This window comes from Phalacrocorax carbo, chromosome 22, assembly GCF_963921805.1.
Source record: "Phalacrocorax carbo chromosome 22, bPhaCar2.1, whole genome shotgun sequence".
Classification (NCBI taxonomy): Eukaryota; Metazoa; Chordata; class Aves; order Suliformes; family Phalacrocoracidae; genus Phalacrocorax; species Phalacrocorax carbo.
In genome coordinates this window covers 7,670,751-7,686,880 of record NC_087534.1, presented here as the reverse complement: position 1 = coordinate 7,686,880, position 16,130 = coordinate 7,670,751, and the positions used below count along the sequence as shown (strand labels likewise).

Sequence of the window (16,130 nt, the reverse complement as noted above, 5' to 3'; positions counted from 1 at the left end):
ATGGTAGGAAAAGTCTCTCAGCAATAAAACCCAGGGCAAAAGGTGTTACATAAAGGCACCAGACAAGCATTCATCGTCTCTGGCTCTGCACCTCTGCTGTCTGCTTGGCTCCCCCAGACACAGGGACTTTCTGAAGTACCTAAACACTAATCATAAATCTCCTGTGCCACTCAGACGGCTTTTGAAAAGCTGCTTCAGCCTGAGCACGTGCAACCCTTCCCTACAGAGGTATTTGGAGGAAAAATTTGTGACCACGTGTGAGATGCTCAGATATGATTTGTGGAAGGCTGCGGCTCGGCAGGAGAGGTGAAACTACCGCACCGTCCGTCCCCGTGCAGACGGCAATGGGAGTAACCCTAACTACTTGGGAAGCACGCAGATGACTGCTGGCATCCCTCAGCCAGCGCTGCAGGGGGGTCCCAGCAAGATCTCATGTTGTGCAAGAGAATGAGACATCGTAAACGTTGCTCAGAGGACTCTTCCCCAGAGGCAAAGACTTAGGCTGCCTGGGGACTTGTGCTCTGCTGAGAGCCATGTGGGCGCAACCCTGGGGAAAGCACGCTCCAAAATATGCTTCCAAGAAACTGCCTAAATGAGTTGGCCCCAGCCTGACCCTGCCACCCCTCGCGGTCTCTCCACCACGGCTTTGCACCGTCCAGCTCCCCTGTGCATTCCCACACCACAGGACAGCCACATGTGGTTTCATCCTGCAGAATCGTAACTCAAAAATGAAAAAAAGAAAATATGCAAAATAATTAGTGTGCTTCAGGGTCACGTAACGCCCAGAGAAGAGCCAGAGCCAAACTCCACGATGCGTGGCTTCAGCCCACCTGCCCTGGCGGCAGCTAGCCCTGCACAGTGCCACCAGCCTCATGACATCCCAGGGACAGGGACCAGTCCCTGCCCGCTCTTCTTTAGCCGTGGAGACACAGCCTGTGTACACCAGGCCTCCTGAAACTGGTGTAAGGTGGGCTTTACTAACACAGGGCTAGGGAATCAGTAATCCCCACTGGCTGTAATTTCATTCTATAATTGCCCAGAGAAACTGTAAAATCTCCATCCGTGGAGATACTCCGAGTGTAACCCGCTACCGCCCTAAGCAGCCTGATCTAACCTTGAAGTGAGTCTGCCTTCAAAGCCAGCCCAGCTCTGTGTGAGGGGCTGGACTGGACAGCCTCCAGAAGTTCCACCCAACCTGAAATACACTGTGATTTTATTTCACTGACAACTGATTGGAAGGCAAGCGGAATCGCCCTATAGGCTTTAGCAAGCCTGAAACTCCCGAAGAAGACAGACTCAAGTCTAGAGAGAAGAAAGCGATGGGCAGAACAGGCAAGCCAACAGGCGCTGCAGGACAGGGAGAAATGCGGTGTGAATGGATATGGTCTTTACACTGTGGAGGGACTGAAGACTTAAAAAAATCTTAAGAGTAATAAATAGCAGAAGCTACAGTTTGGTATCCAAGGGGGAAAAATGGGCTCTCCACACAGCTAGATCTTCCTGAACAACCTCAGACACAAACATGCCCCTGACGAGGACCTGTCAGCTGGGTCAACGACACCAAGGAGACAATCTTACTTTTGCTTCAAATAAAGCGTTTGAGATTTACACAGCCCAGCGATACTCCATCTCCAGAACCTGACACTTGTACAATGCTGCATACCAGAGTTAAAACTCTCCTCTTTTTCAAAACACTGTATTTCTCATGCTTGTGGACATCAAGATAATCTTGCAGGCCCAGACCACAGCTTTACGCAGTGTCGGTTTCCAGAATTGACACCTTGACAGATCGACGTGCAAATTCATTTCAACAGGATGCTACCTTAAAATCTAAAAAGGCCAACTGATTTGCTGCCTTTTGTAGCAGATAAAGTGCCTTTCCCACAGTTTCAAACAACTTCCACTCACCAAGATATCAAAACTGCCAACGGCTCCACTGAACTGTCATGGGCTCTAGTTCCCCATCACTCCTACAAGACAGCAAAGTCAGTACAAATACTGCAGCATATCAAAACCTGAAAGCATACAGACAAAATGAAAAAGTTTGCATTTAATTGCAGAAAGGCTAGGTTACCGGTTGCATTATTCATGTTCATATTTAATTCATTTAAAACATCCAAATTTAAATTTAAAGACAGCTGCAACAAACATTCCCACTTGCCATAGCAAAGCAGCACAGAGCTTGACACAATTTAAGTTCAGCTTGCGATGAGTACACGGGACCGCAGCTGTTAAACACCTTTGATATGAGCAAGATCACATCAACTGAGTTGATATAAACTAGTTCAGCTTTTGTAAAATGAAAACTATCACAGAAAGAAGGATTTAAAAGACTAGACCTGATTAGTAATAAAAAGGAGACCACAGGAGAGGCGTGTAAAATAATGAATAGCACGAAGGGAGTGAGCTGGGACTCCAAATTATCCCTTCCACAGTGCAGCGGGGCAAACCTACTAAAATACTAAAAAACCCCAAGTATGTACCAGGGAGAAGGAAATTTTGTTTATTGGAAACTAACAGACATGCAGCTTCCTCACTGAGGATGTTATCAACACAAGTAAACAAGAGACACTAAGAAAGGAGAAAGACACTCAAAAGCACAACAGCTTTTATAACTGTATCAAAGTACGAACGCGCAGGCCGTTGGTACTCGCATCTCAGGCAAAAGCTGACTGAAAGGTGGGGTGACCTGCCGAATCCTGCCCACCACGTTACCGCGTTAGCTGCTGCCTCTGGGCACGGGAAGGCTGAGCCCTCGCCCTCCTGCTGGGCTGCTGGTCATGGCCAGAGGCAGGGCACCAGCTTGAGATCTGCTTTGTTCGTACCCCAGTGACCCCTGCGCTGGTTTACACCAAGATTTACACATCGGATGTATTTTCCTTTTACTGGTTCAAAAACTAAAGGCAGCACAGAGGCAGCCAGGGCTGGGAAGAGCATCCCAGGGCATCCCCAGCTCAGACGGCCGCTCTGCCCGGCAGCCACGACGCACAACCCTCAGCACAAACGCCGCCAAAATCCATCTTAATCTAATTAAGTTCCACACACCTCCCCCGCCGCTCTTACCAACAGGCTCTTCCAAAAGCTCATCCTCATCATCCCTAAGAGGAGAATGATTCAATTTACCTGTGCCAGATTGGAAGGGACCTTCAGGGTTACAGGGTAGCCTGCTCTGCGATATTCTTCCACTAAATGTTGCAACTGCAATGTCAGTAAAACAAAAAGTGAGAAAATGTGGGTGGAAGGTACTGTCACAGCTATACAGAGCTCATAAGATGCATGTAATCTCTTTATCTACAAAGCCTCCGCTCCTTCGGAGTGCATAATTATGAAAAGAGTTAAAGCTGAGGTTCTTAATGTCTCTTCTAGGCACTTCTTTATTCCACTAAAGGCACCACTCGCATCTGAATTATTTCCTGGGGTTGTTTGGACTTCCTATTATATGAGGAAGATTATGGTGAACCTTGGGATGGAGGCCAAGTCAGTTCACAGCGCTACCAGGTTTGATTGAAAGGGTAACTGAAGTTTTGTTGACAGCGTGCCAAGCTTCAAACCTCTTTGGACAATGCAGTTGCCAGCAGGCAAGATGTTTTCAGAAAGAAAAGGAAGAAAACTACCAACAGCAAAGCTGAAAAATGGTTTTATTAGGGCGGATACATACCCCACAGGTTAGGATCATGAAAGAAAAAAGTCTGCATTTTGCCAGAGGACTGTGAGAATGATGCTTCTTGGAAATCCCATGGGACAGCGGCGAGAGAATCCTGATGGCTCCTCATAACGCAAAATGCCTGCAGTCACTGATTCTTCCCCCCAAAAGCATGGATCTTGAGCACCACAGCCAGTCCAGCTAGTAAAAATCCCTTCCACATAACCTCTGCTTCAACTGAGTTTTTCTTCATGGGTATCTTTCCAAACACTGCCAACGTTTCCAATAACAAAGAGTTATCCCTTACAAATTCCCCTGGGAAACCTGGGGGCAGCGTTACCCGTTCCTGCCCGTCGAGGCGGGTGGCAGTTGTGCCACTCCAGCTTCCCAGCCGGAGGCTCAGGCCGTGCCGGGTCCTGTTCCGGCACCATTCTGGAAGCCCATACGTGCACCACGGGTTACACAGGAGCACCCAGTCTCATCCCGACCCAACCACAAAACCAGGCGCTGAGACATGTTGAGCAGATGCTTGTAACCTTTTTTTTTTTTTTCCATTTGTAATTTCTACAGTGGAGAAAGAATGGCACTTCCAGCCTACCTGAGAAATGAGAGAACCGCCAGCACGTGATTTGAAACACTTCTTACCTCTTTTGGTTTTCACACTGGACTTAGCTCCTCAGATTTCTGCCTGACCTGCGGACACTGTAACTTTTGCTGGTCTAAAATCATGCGTTTTCCCCCCAAAGCGTGCACTGGTGAGCCAGCTGACTGACCAGCAGACAGCTCCCAGCACCGCCCTGAATACCAGCCTCCTCGGGGCCAGCCACCGCCAAGGAGCGCTAAAACGAAATGACAAACGAATGCTTACGTGGGTCCTGAAGGAAACTCTCAAGAGCGAGTAGCTGCAAAGTTGGAAGAGGTGAGTCAGGATTTGTCTTGGCCAACAGGTTTATTTCCTTCTGCCTCCCTGTTATCATCCTCCTGGACAAGGCTGGAATTTTATTTCTCCTGTCTGTGCAAAGCCATGTTTTGGCAGCTCCGAACAAAGGCTGATGAAGCCAGAGCACCCCTGAACGCATCTCTCCTCGTTAGGTCTCAAGTGTCGTTATGTTCATACTAGGAAACACTGTAACAATGAATGCTGGTATTTCCATCTGCAGCACTGATCCCCTTGTGTGATCTGAAATATCTGATGGCTGCAAACCATTACTCCTCTTTCCACCAGAAGGATTTTGTGTCATTTCCAACATCGCTCTCTCTCTGGAACTAATTTTATCTTTCTACCATGTAAGAAGTCGACTGATAAACTCCAGACTTCATGACTGACTCCTCAGAAACACATTCTTGTGAAAGATGTTAAGACACTGAGGTGTCTCAAAGATGTGATCACGAGCAACACACTTCCTTCGCTCCTGAGCCAAGTTTCAGGGGAGAACATATTTTAAGAGAGAAAAACGTATAAAAAACTAGGACAGACCATGTCTCTACAATGAAAATATCAACTTTATGACTTCCTTTTGGACACCCTCAGGTTGGAGGGGAGAGGAGATGGGTCAACCTCCTAGCAAATGACAGCTGGATCATCAGGCACTGCTCTGTTGAGCTCAAGGGAAAGCTGACAGCTCAGGATGAGGCTGAAAACCAGGGAGCACTGGAAGGAATCACTCACCATTGCAAGGGAGGCTGCAGCAGTCACCACCTCTCATGTCTGCGAAGGAAATGAAATAAAACCTCGTAGGATTGCAATAAAGGTTTCCTTCTCTCGCAAAAAAAAATACCCAGCATGGGCCTTGGCTCAAAATAGAAACGTGTTGCCGTGTATCAGTGCAAGCAGACCTTGCTCTCCAAGAAGATTCAGGAGGTTGCAATAAAAACTACATTTCTGGCACTCTCCAGGAACAGAATACCCAGGCCGAGAGAAACAGGGAGAGGAAAGGGCCTTAAAAAAAAGCCAGGTGAGATAGTCTGGCTTGACTCTGCTAAGAGGAAGCCCCTTAACATGCTGAATCATCTCAGTACAGGCTTTTCTACTGATGATCTGGGAGTTAAAGCCAGCCTGCTCCACATCTGCCACTTGTGCAGCAATGGGAGCGAGCACTCTGGCCCCTCAAATCCTCTTTAGAAAGACGGAGGCTGACTGCTGTAAGAAATTCACATTGCTGAAAAATCAGAACTGCTTTTGTTTTAAGACCGGTGTTGCTTTGCTTCTTAAAAAACACCCACACAAATAGAAAGAAAACAGTCTAAAACCTAAAGCCTCCCCATGCAGGGCAACAGAGAATCACAGAACAGTTTGGGTTGAAAGGGACCTTAAAGATCATCTAGTTCCAACCCCCCTGCTGCGGGCAGGGATAAATGTCGAGCAGAGGATCCTGTGCTGCTCCTCCCTGAGGCAGTACTGCCTGCAAGGCTTGGAGCGAAGACCTGGGCTGCTTTCCATCGCCAGGGAGACAGGGAATAGCTCACCACAAAGACTGGCTGATGCGGCGTAGACTTAAGCTAATCATACAAAACCAATCCCCTGTCATTATAGTTGGGATTAAAGAAGCTTCATTATGCTCTGGAATTATTTCAGCATATCCCTTCATCACTGGTCCTGCTGCTGAACTGACTTCCAGGCTTCGTGGCGCCGTTACTTCCCCTCGGGTGAGCGATGCCCATGTACCACATCCCAATGCGAACGAGGCCTCCAAGACCACGGCTCACCATAAATGTTCTGAAGGAGCTTTGGGAAAAGCAGCAGGTCCCTGTTTGTGGGCATTAAGCAGAGACATTTCTGACCCGTATCACCACCGTCCCTCCAGCAGAGCCCTCCCAAACCCACGGTAACAGACACCAACCCCGGGGACTGGCTTCCTGGGCAGGTGAGGCACGTTTTACACGTAGAAACGGAGGGACTGATGGACTTTCCAAGTGCTGTATAGGAAGAACATGCCAAAGCAAGGAATGGAATCCGTGTGCCCTAGACTGATGTTTCTGCCACTGAACCATCTGCGTTGTAACTATTCGGTGTCAGCAGGACTCACACAGTCAAAAGTTTAAGTTTTCTACCCTTAGAAAAGGAATGGCTTGCGCTACAGCAGTGGAAGCTCTCTAGAACGGCATGCCAGTGTATCCAACACCTGCCCATGGAGGTCACCTTGATGTAGAGGAGAAAATTTATCACCCACATGGCCCTCTGTAGTCCCGACCCCAGCGTATTCTGGTCATACCCTGGTACCCGATGACAGGGAGCCAGGCCACATGCCAGTTTTGCACCTACCAGGGTTTCCTTTCAAAGCAATGCCAGGAACACGGAGAGGTGCAGAGACAGGGTGCACCGCAACACGCCTCCGCACCGGGTCATGCGTCCCCCATCGCCCGGGGACAAGCTGGAGGGCACACCGAGAGCAGGGTGCAACGCAGAGCACCCTCTCCCGCGAGGTCGCACCCAGCCTGCGGAGGCTCAACGGGAAGGCCGGACCAATGCAGGCAGTAAAGAAAGTTTTGCAGCAATGTGGCTATTTTAATCTGTGCTGAGCCACATGCCAAATCCAAAAGCTATTAATGAAAGCAGATGGCTTACAGAAGACCTTGAAATGGGATTCTTCCCATGACGGTTACAAAGTCACCCCATACAAAAGCACACAATAGGATGCTTCAAAGTCTTTAAATAAGAATTTAAACAGGAGTATGTAAAAAAAAAAAAAAAAGGTGCATGGTTTCCATACCATCACCAGGCTGTAAGAGAGGCACAACCTTCTCTTCCAGCTACGTGACAGGCTAATACAGCATCCCTCCCACAATAAATCGTGGCTCCTTTTCCAGCCGGCAGTTACACACACAATATATGTGGCCCCAGAAATGTGACCCAACGTGTGAACTCTTCATAGGTCTCTTCTCAACACCCAGTACATATATTCTACAAAACCCAGTTTAATCTACCATATATCTATTCTCTGCTGGACTGTATCTTATTAAAAACTAAGCTCTTTAGAGGATGGAAGATATGGGAAGGAAGTATCAGGTGGATAAATATAAACACGATTTGTAATACTAATTGATGAAATAAATGTACCTTAACTCCAGGAAGACAATATATACCCATGTCCCTAGCACTGGGAAACAGGTGGTGATCCAGAAAGAAAGGCCTGACTTCCAGTTGCGTCTCTATTGCAAATGTCACAACAGACTGTGCAACCATGCTGGATGTGAGAATTCCTGAGAGAAGGTTTTGCATTACTAGAAATAGTTAATGCAAGTTTGATAAAGTTTCAACATAACATCCTCAGGAGACCATATGCAGGAAAAGATAGCTTGAGTGGGGAAAAAAAACCCCAAAGGGATGGTAATGAGGGGTCACAACAGCAGTGTAAAGGAGGAAAGCCTTGGAAAGAGGGGAAGGAGATGACCCAACCCCTCGCGTTACCCTGTACCTTCTAGGCGCTCCAGTGCAAGGGAGGGGGACGGTCCCCAGGGACAGACACACAGGGCAAGGTGTTTCCACTGAAACAGCAGAAAGGGAGATGAGAGCTCAGGGAGCAGACGAGCAAACCAGCCCTGAAGAAAAGGTAAGGGACAAAAGACCACTCTCTAATGAGCTAAAATACTAAAGACATGAGGGACAATGATGGTTACATACAGCCAGAATTGCATTTTCCTGTCTTCCGCTTACCTTCTATAACCAATCCTAACAATTAAATTGAGTGCTTAGCAATAACCCTTGAGAAAATACACAGGAGGAAAACTTTCATCCTGATGCCTCACATAGTATCAAAGCAATCTCTAAGCATGGCACAGGGAGCGTAAGGTGCTCTCTCCCCTCACCCAGCACAAAGTAATGACCCTCTCTAGAGTTAAAGTATTTCTTAACCTCCTGGGGTCCAGCACCAACAGCCACCTCCCTACTGGTGGGCAGCGCTGGGGGGGCCCACAACTGAAGTCACACAAGGGTGAATTCTTCATAGATCCATATACAAAACCCTGTCCCTGACTCAACATCCATACAGCCAGCCTTCCCAGACCTGTCAAATACAACTCTCTCTGCCCTCCTGAACCTGTTTTCTCAGAGAAGACAAGGTAACATGATCCCTTTAGTGTGTGTGTGTATATATATCTACATCTATATATATGTATCTATATCTATCTGTATCTCCTTACAGTGAGAAAACTCAGGGTCTCTCCTGCCAAGCAGTACAGCCAGAGTCAGAGTCAAGCTCTTCCCTCCAACACTCCCAGCAGCTGTTTCTTCTCGTGCAAACTGGGAACAGAACAGAAAAGATCCTGCTGATCTGCAAAAGAAATGAAAAAAAAGTATCCAAACCCTCATGGTATAGAGCAGGGTGACACAACCCAGATTTACCCCTGCTGAAGCTGAAGAGGAGTCAGTCTTTGCTGCTTGGAGGAAATGAAATAAAACCTTGCGGGAGGGAAGGATGCCCGGGAGGGCGAAGGGAGAGGCCCTGCCATTAGTCTGGTCTCCTCCAGCCCGGCAGCTGCCTGCCGAGGCAACAGGGCTGCACGGGGGAAGAGAGCTCACAGAAGCCCACTGCACCCCAAGGGCAGCGGCGTGCCAGGGCAGGGAGCAAGCATTTTATTTTCTTGCTCATGTAGAGAGATATTAATTCACCTATTTCTCAGGAAAAGGAAATTGCAGCAGTGCAACACATTAAGAAAGCCTAGAAGAGCCAGGCTCACCGAGGATGGGTATTAATTACTGCTTTCTATTTTTATCCTCTGTATAACTCTGGTCTCGTCTGTGACTTAAGGAGCTAAAATCCCAGGAGTCGAAACTGTACATCTACTGAAATAGGTGAAATATCCTCTACAAACTGCAAAGTCTGGATACAAAGAAATTCTAACAAGTGCTCATCAAAACTTCTGTAAATTTTAATATGAAAAGAAAGCGCAATCTAGCAGTACACAGAAATCTTGTGTCAAGAGAGTAAGTGAGGAAAAATCACTAGCCAGTTCCTGCAAGAAACCCTGAACAGATTGCTTGTAATTATGTAAAGAAAGCGCCGTTAGGCTGCTTTACATTCCTGACGGGCCAAGAGTTTGGAAAACTAAAAAATATATTGCGAGGCCCTCCACTGTTGTCTGTACAAGACACAATGAAATCTCTTATTTTGGCAACAGCGTGTACATACAGTAGATGCCAACATTAAAAAAAAAACATGACCACAAGCAACCGAAAGTCCATCCTGCAGCCACGAAAGTATGTTCCATGTCTGCCAGAGAGCTAATGAAAAAAACGCACTTATAGACTGTATCTGCTAGACATTAAACTACCTGCTGAACATTTTGTACAGCTTATAAAGGCATAAAATATCACAGGGCACTTACAGATTTTCCAGCTGACAATGATATGAAATAACTGAACAGACCCAGAACAGACCGAGTCCTCCGGTCCGGCGCAGCGGATAACGCGGGATATATACTGCCACATACACAACTGGAAATTGTGCCAGCATCACGCAAGACGAGAGCAAAGCTCACAGTGATGGAAAACGAGCCAAGATAACAAAGCCATCCCTCAGCCTCACTGTAATGCTGGAACAACAGCGGGACTGCCCAGATTTACAGTGCAGGGACTTGGATAATGCCCAGTGGAACCAGTTCCTCCTGCCCTCCCTGGGGGGCAGGCAATTCGCCGCCAAGCGAGACACTACCTCCTGCCATGCTGGGAGACGTGTGGCACTGTACAGCCACCCAAAACCCTCCATTTTGGGACGGTGGAAATGACAACACGGACTTCACTTCTGAAGATATGTGATAAGCCAGGCGAATCAGCCGTCTGCCAGGGTTTATTTCCCTTGTGGTAAGAGACAAGGGCTCCCGGCAAGCAGCGAGGCAGTGGCCTCGCTGGTTAGAGCCGATACCTGCTGCCACCAGTATCTCCTGGATGATGTCCTGTCAACTGCACATACCATGAGGTACGGCAGATATTCTGCTACAGGGAAAAAAAAAAAAAAAAAGGCATTTTACTGAGTAATCTGCACACAGGGACAGAAATACTAATAGCACCAAAACCTGAAAGATGTAAACGTCCACCTGTTAGGGAACAACGTGGGAGCCACACATTACACCCTCACTGAACCTAGAAAGAACTACTAACACAGATGTAAGTTAGCAGCAATCCTAAAATTTGGTGGCTGATAGCACTCACTACATGTGCAGTTCCCAACCTTCCCTCCACAGCTGGTACTCTAAAGGAGACCCCACCTGGAAACATTTTTTAATGATTCTGCAGTACCTCAAGGGTTATTTCCCTTAAGAGTCCCTTAAGAGTCGTGTCCCTAACGACTTGGGACACGAGCTGATGACAAGGGTGTCTCCAGGGTCTTTCTGCAGGCAGGCGCGAGCTCACCACACACCAGGAACTCTGAGCTGGAGCCGTGCGATTGCCATCAGCGCAGTGCTGCCCAGCCCAAACGCAGCACTGGGCACCTGCAAAGCTCCCGGTTCAGGGCTGCCTTGAACTGGGCTTGCTACCAGCAAAAAGCAGGGAGTAGAGCTTTCTGCCTGCCAGGTACCTTCCACCAGCCTTGCAGGTCTGGAGGGCTAGCGTAGGCACACACGGAAGGGCATTTCTTAGCAGGCTGCAGAGACATCCACCCACCAGAAGCATTCAGACAACTGCCTGACAACGTGAGCGCGCTCTAGGTATGCGCGATAGCAAAAAGTTTCACCAAGGACTTCTGCAGAAGCAAAACTGAAATAAAATTGTGAGGTTTAATACCTAACGAGACTAAGAACTACAGTGGCAACGATTTCCAGGAGCTGGGCAACAGGAGGGCAGGGGCCCCATAAAGGCATCGTGCACATTTGTTGCTGCAGTCTCTCCTTGGGGGGCTCCAGGGGCAGTCACACGCTGCTGGTACGAAAACGCAATCCAGGAAAACATATGAGCCCCAGAGATAACACTTAGCAGCTACTAGTGGCTAGAAAATACAGTAAGGAAGCAGAATGACTGTTATTACAGGATTACAGAAATCTTCATGCAATGCAGAGAGCTTCAATATCGTTACTGCTTTACAGCTAGGAGTCTACCCCAGCCCACCTGGGCTTTGTGAGGCAGTAACTCTTATCCCAGGAAAGAATTTAGGAGTGCCTCATCCCTTTTTCTCCCCGTTTTTGGGGGGTGGGGCACAGGGGAACACCACAAACCAAAAGCCACAGCCTATTTCAACTGTATATCCCTGAAATCCATCATAACAATTTTATCAATGACTGAAATGAAAAAACGTTGTAACACCTCGAAGTCATTAGGAAGACCCATCGTAGCATAGGAAGGGCTGGGAAATTAGCTGCAGATCGTGAAGTTCCACAGCAAACGCACATTTCGTAAAGTGCTCAACTGCAGGCAAAGGAGACAAAACCCCACGCCGTACCAGAGAACAATATTCTCCTCCTTCCTACTCAGCAACAGTTTTATCAGCAGCGTCTCTATATCATGTTTTGAAGTAATGTAACTTTTAATGCCATCCTGTTGATTTCTATAAAATGTATTGCTAACCAAAAACTCTGTAAGATGTTGAAGACGTGCATTTTGCTATAGAAGTATGAGACAACTGGGGAATTTGTGATATACAATTTCAATAAAGCGCACGTCACCTCAAGCACCCCATTTTCTCTGACATCAGCACAGATCAAAGGCTGTACGTTACGGCCGAAACAACACAAGGAATCGGGACTAGGGCTTCCCGGCTGCCACACGCATGTAATTAAATACCCAGCAGTGCAGGAGAGCCAGCAGACGCTCTCTGAACGCAGAAGGGAAAGGTAGAAAGGAAGATCAAACTCTGCACAATTGATTGCTTTTACATTTACAGAATTTTTCCTCCCTTTGGTAGCCTGCCAGAGAGAAGGTGAAATGTCAGAATGACGGGGTTGAAGTACAGCAATACCGGCCTGAAATCAAGCAAAGCTCCTTAATCATCCGAATAGTCAGGCGCTGGAGTAGATTGCAGAGAAAAGCCTGAATCACCATCATTGGAAATCTTTAAGAACAGCTGAGACAAACCTCTAGGAAACACTACGTGTAGGTAATCCTTCAAGGTCACTTCCAGAAACACTGAAACAACCAAGGCTTTCTTCATAAACATCTATCCAATCACACAACCGCTGCAGGATTTTGATGGGCTGTAGCATCTTTTTTTAAAATTTGCCGGAAAAAGACAAAAAATAAAAGCAAACAAACTCAGCGTATAGAGAGCGGCAGCCTCCGGGCTGCGGGAACATTTGCACGACTTATTTTTAGAAAGTGGAATTGGTGCAACTTCCTCCTTGATCCCCATCAGACTTCATCAGCAGTTCTGCCTGCTCACTGCGCCTTCGCTTAAATAACGGTCCGTGTGTGTAGAGCAGAAATTTCTCCTACCTTAGGCATGCCACGGGGGCAGGAAAGGCCACGCTCCGGCAAAAGAGGGAAGCAGGAGGGGGCTTCTTTGCAGCAGTGACAGCAGGGAGGGGAGCGACTGCTAGGAGGTGCCCGAACACGCTGCAGAGCCCCCGCAGCACATTCCACCCGAGCTTGGGGAGCCAACCTCACCCTAACGCTGCCACCTCTGCAGGCCGGCCGGATTCAGGGACACAAAGCAGCACGGTGTAGACAACGCTTCATGTTGCCGGGAGCCAAAGCCAAGCCCAGGTTCTTGCCTCAGAGAAGTGCTGCTCGTCCCTGTCCCCCCACGACGTGTGTGCAGCCCAGCCCCACTTCCTAAGGGCTCTGCTCGCTGGCTGCCGGGGTCCCCCGTGGGCTGCAGGGGACACGGGGAGGGCAGGCAGCCTCTGGCAGGCAGCCCAGGGAGGCTCTCCGACCGCCAACAGCCGGGAGGTAGCGGAGAGGGAGCACAAGCCACCCCCCTGCTTGCTGGAGACGCAGCTGGACGCGCGTCCCACCGCTTCAAACGCGGGCGGAGAGGGCTTAGCATGGTGGGAGGAGGCAGGGGCTTGCTCGAATCAGGGAAGGGAAAGAGAGGCCCAGAAGCAGGGGATAAGGTGTGGCCGTTGCAAAAGGGGAGGCCAGGGCGGACAAAAGCGGGCAAAGCGATTGCAAACGGCATCCGAAGAGACCATGGCTCGCTCGGTGCAAACCCGCTGCAGGCTGAAGGAGCGCTGGTCTTTTCACGCTGCGCAGTGCTCTGCCAATGCTAAAAACTGAAAGAAAGAGCACAGGCGTCCTCCAGCTCCCCCCAGACACAAATTCCTTGCTGGAAAGCAACCACTTTTCCCAGCAGGACCTTTCCCTGGAGCCAAACATCAGCAGTACCCTGGGGGAGCTCAGAAGGGTGCGCCTAGCCCCCCCACGCCCCAGCAAACCACAGCAGATGTAGCTCCAGCAATGTGTGAACCAAACCCTTGCCACAGTACCCAGGAGACAGGACCTGACACAGTGTCCGGGACAACACTGGAAGGGCCAAGAGAGGGGAGGAATCATGTGTTTCTCAATGGGTAAAGACGGAGCTTCACAAATTTCCACTGGCATCTACTCCTATGGTTTCCGTTGTTAAAAACAAAACCGAGCCACAGGGAGGTTTCTGGACGGTTCACACTGTGTCAGTCTGGAAAACATAAGAGCTAACTGAAGTTGGGTAACTTGGAGCACATCAGCTGGGAGGAGGTATCTCCAAAAGGAGGTAGGCTTCTGACTGGTGCTAATGTCATTCGATTTACAACACGTACAAAAAACCATCTGAGCAAGAAATGCAGAGGGGTGTATGTATTTCAGAGGCACAAGCTTGTCCCAGGGAAAAAAAAAACCAGCCCTGCGCTGAACATCAGCTCCCTCGTGGTGGTAATGGCCGTATCGACTCATCTCTGCTCTCGCTTCCTTATCTCCAATGACCAGTTACCAAGGGTGACTTATCGCTCCTGATGAAGTCAGATCTCAGGAAGACAAGTGCTGGTAGACTCCTCGACAGCAGCTTAAGACATCATCCCATCCATCTGGCCCGTTGGACGAGGCTGCCATGCAAACAGCGGAGGCAGCAGAACCAACGTTCATCTTTTCCTTCAGATCACAGCCAAATTCTTGAACTTTTGCTCAGGATGAGTCTGCATAAAACCACGAGGCTATGCACAGCGAGAGCAGAGGCACAGACACAAACTCCGCTTAAATCCCTGCTATAGTGCCAGAAACATTTGGTAGGTGTCTGAGCGAACCCTGCGGATTTCAGTACCGTATATCACAGCGTCTAAATCTGCTAGAGGTTGTCTGTCAGAACCCTTTGTAAAAGAGCTAAGTATTATTCTGTTTTTTTAAGGAAACTTAGTGCAGATGGAGATCTCTGGGAATTAAAGTTTTCAGCACTAGCCAGGCTGCAGCGATGCCCCTGCGCTGAACTCTCCTTCTGCTTGGTGAGAGCTCACGATTGCAGCTCCCTCTGAAGTTTCCTATTAAGGCAGACTGCTGTGCAGGACAATCAGCAAAGAGCACAGCTTCGCAAACAGGAGGTGGTGGTGACCTCCAGAGCTCAGGTGCCTCCACCAGATACTGGCTTGACACCACCAGCTCAGGGCACTAGACATGGACAAGTCCTCTTTGCTCCAAGCCCAAGCCCAGTGAGACCTGGTGATAAGGATGGAAGCTTTCATGTGCTTCCTGCTATTTTCAGACCTGCATTATCACTTTAAACATTGAGCAAGCGTTTTATAAAAGTCACCCCTGTTAGATATTTAAGCTTGGTAAGAAAGGAGTTCTTTACAGATGTGTTTGTAAAAGGGAAAAAAAAAGTGTTTTCCTTTAGGACTAGATGCTGTCACCCTGCAAATAAAGTGGGATGAAAATGTTGTTTGAGTCACATGGCTTGGGAGTGCACGTGCTATGCCAGGGCGTACCGCCGGGGGCAAAGGAGGGGGTCAGAGCTACAGTTCCATTATACTGAGAGTTTAATCGTGGGGATGATTTTTTACCTTGGCATGTTTCCTGAATTATATAAAAATATACATACAGCAGGACATTAACCACCTTGCAAAAGCAGCCGGCAGCCAGAGCTGCTGCTCTGTGCTCAATGCATCTTGCTTCATTTCCCATGGGACCCCTCCTGGCCATCTTGTTTGGAAACTTTTCAAAACATAAATGGACGAGTAAATGACTGCAAATCTGCTTGTCTCATCACAAACTGAGCATCAGTTGCAGCCAAGAAAGGAAAAAAAGACAGGGGGCTAGATGCAAACATTGCAGCTATAGAAGACCCAAATATGCCAAGCTTGAACTTGCACCAGCTCTGAGCCCACACCGCTAGTTCAATGTGCAAATATGCAAACAAAGATCTGCAGTCTTTTCACATAACAGAACTCAAACATACCCAAAATGGGGTCATTTGGACCCACTTATTATAACCGCTCCAGAGAAGCTCAGCTAACACAGTCCTACAAAGCCTAGCCTGACCACAGCGCCTTAAGAAAAAGTGTGAATCGACAGCCCAGTCCCAGAGAGGGGCAGAGATCAGCTCTGCAAACAATAAGGCCATGCAAAAGAGACCAGAGAAACAGAGCTAGTTTC

General features: G+C 48.4%; 1 protein-coding gene across 13 annotated transcripts in view; it reads right to left on the bottom strand.

Annotated features, from left to right (window-relative positions):
• The window catches only part of SCMH1 (Scm polycomb group protein homolog 1), a 75,218-nt gene that overhangs the window by 57,593 nt on the left and 1,495 nt on the right, over positions 1-16,130 (bottom strand). For 7 of the 13 annotated variants that reach the window (XR_010376052.1, XM_064471617.1, XM_064471626.1 and 4 more), the window contains exon 2: positions 1,909-1,970. The exons of 3 other annotated variants lie outside the window; for them this stretch is intronic. The gene's annotated coding sequence lies outside the window, so the exon portion shown is untranslated. Of the gene's footprint in view, positions 1-1,908; positions 2,016-3,123; positions 3,199-13,004; positions 13,467-16,130 lie in introns of those variants that run through there. 3 more of the 13 variants (XM_064471620.1, XM_064471618.1, XM_064471622.1) reach the window with 3 other exon arrangements.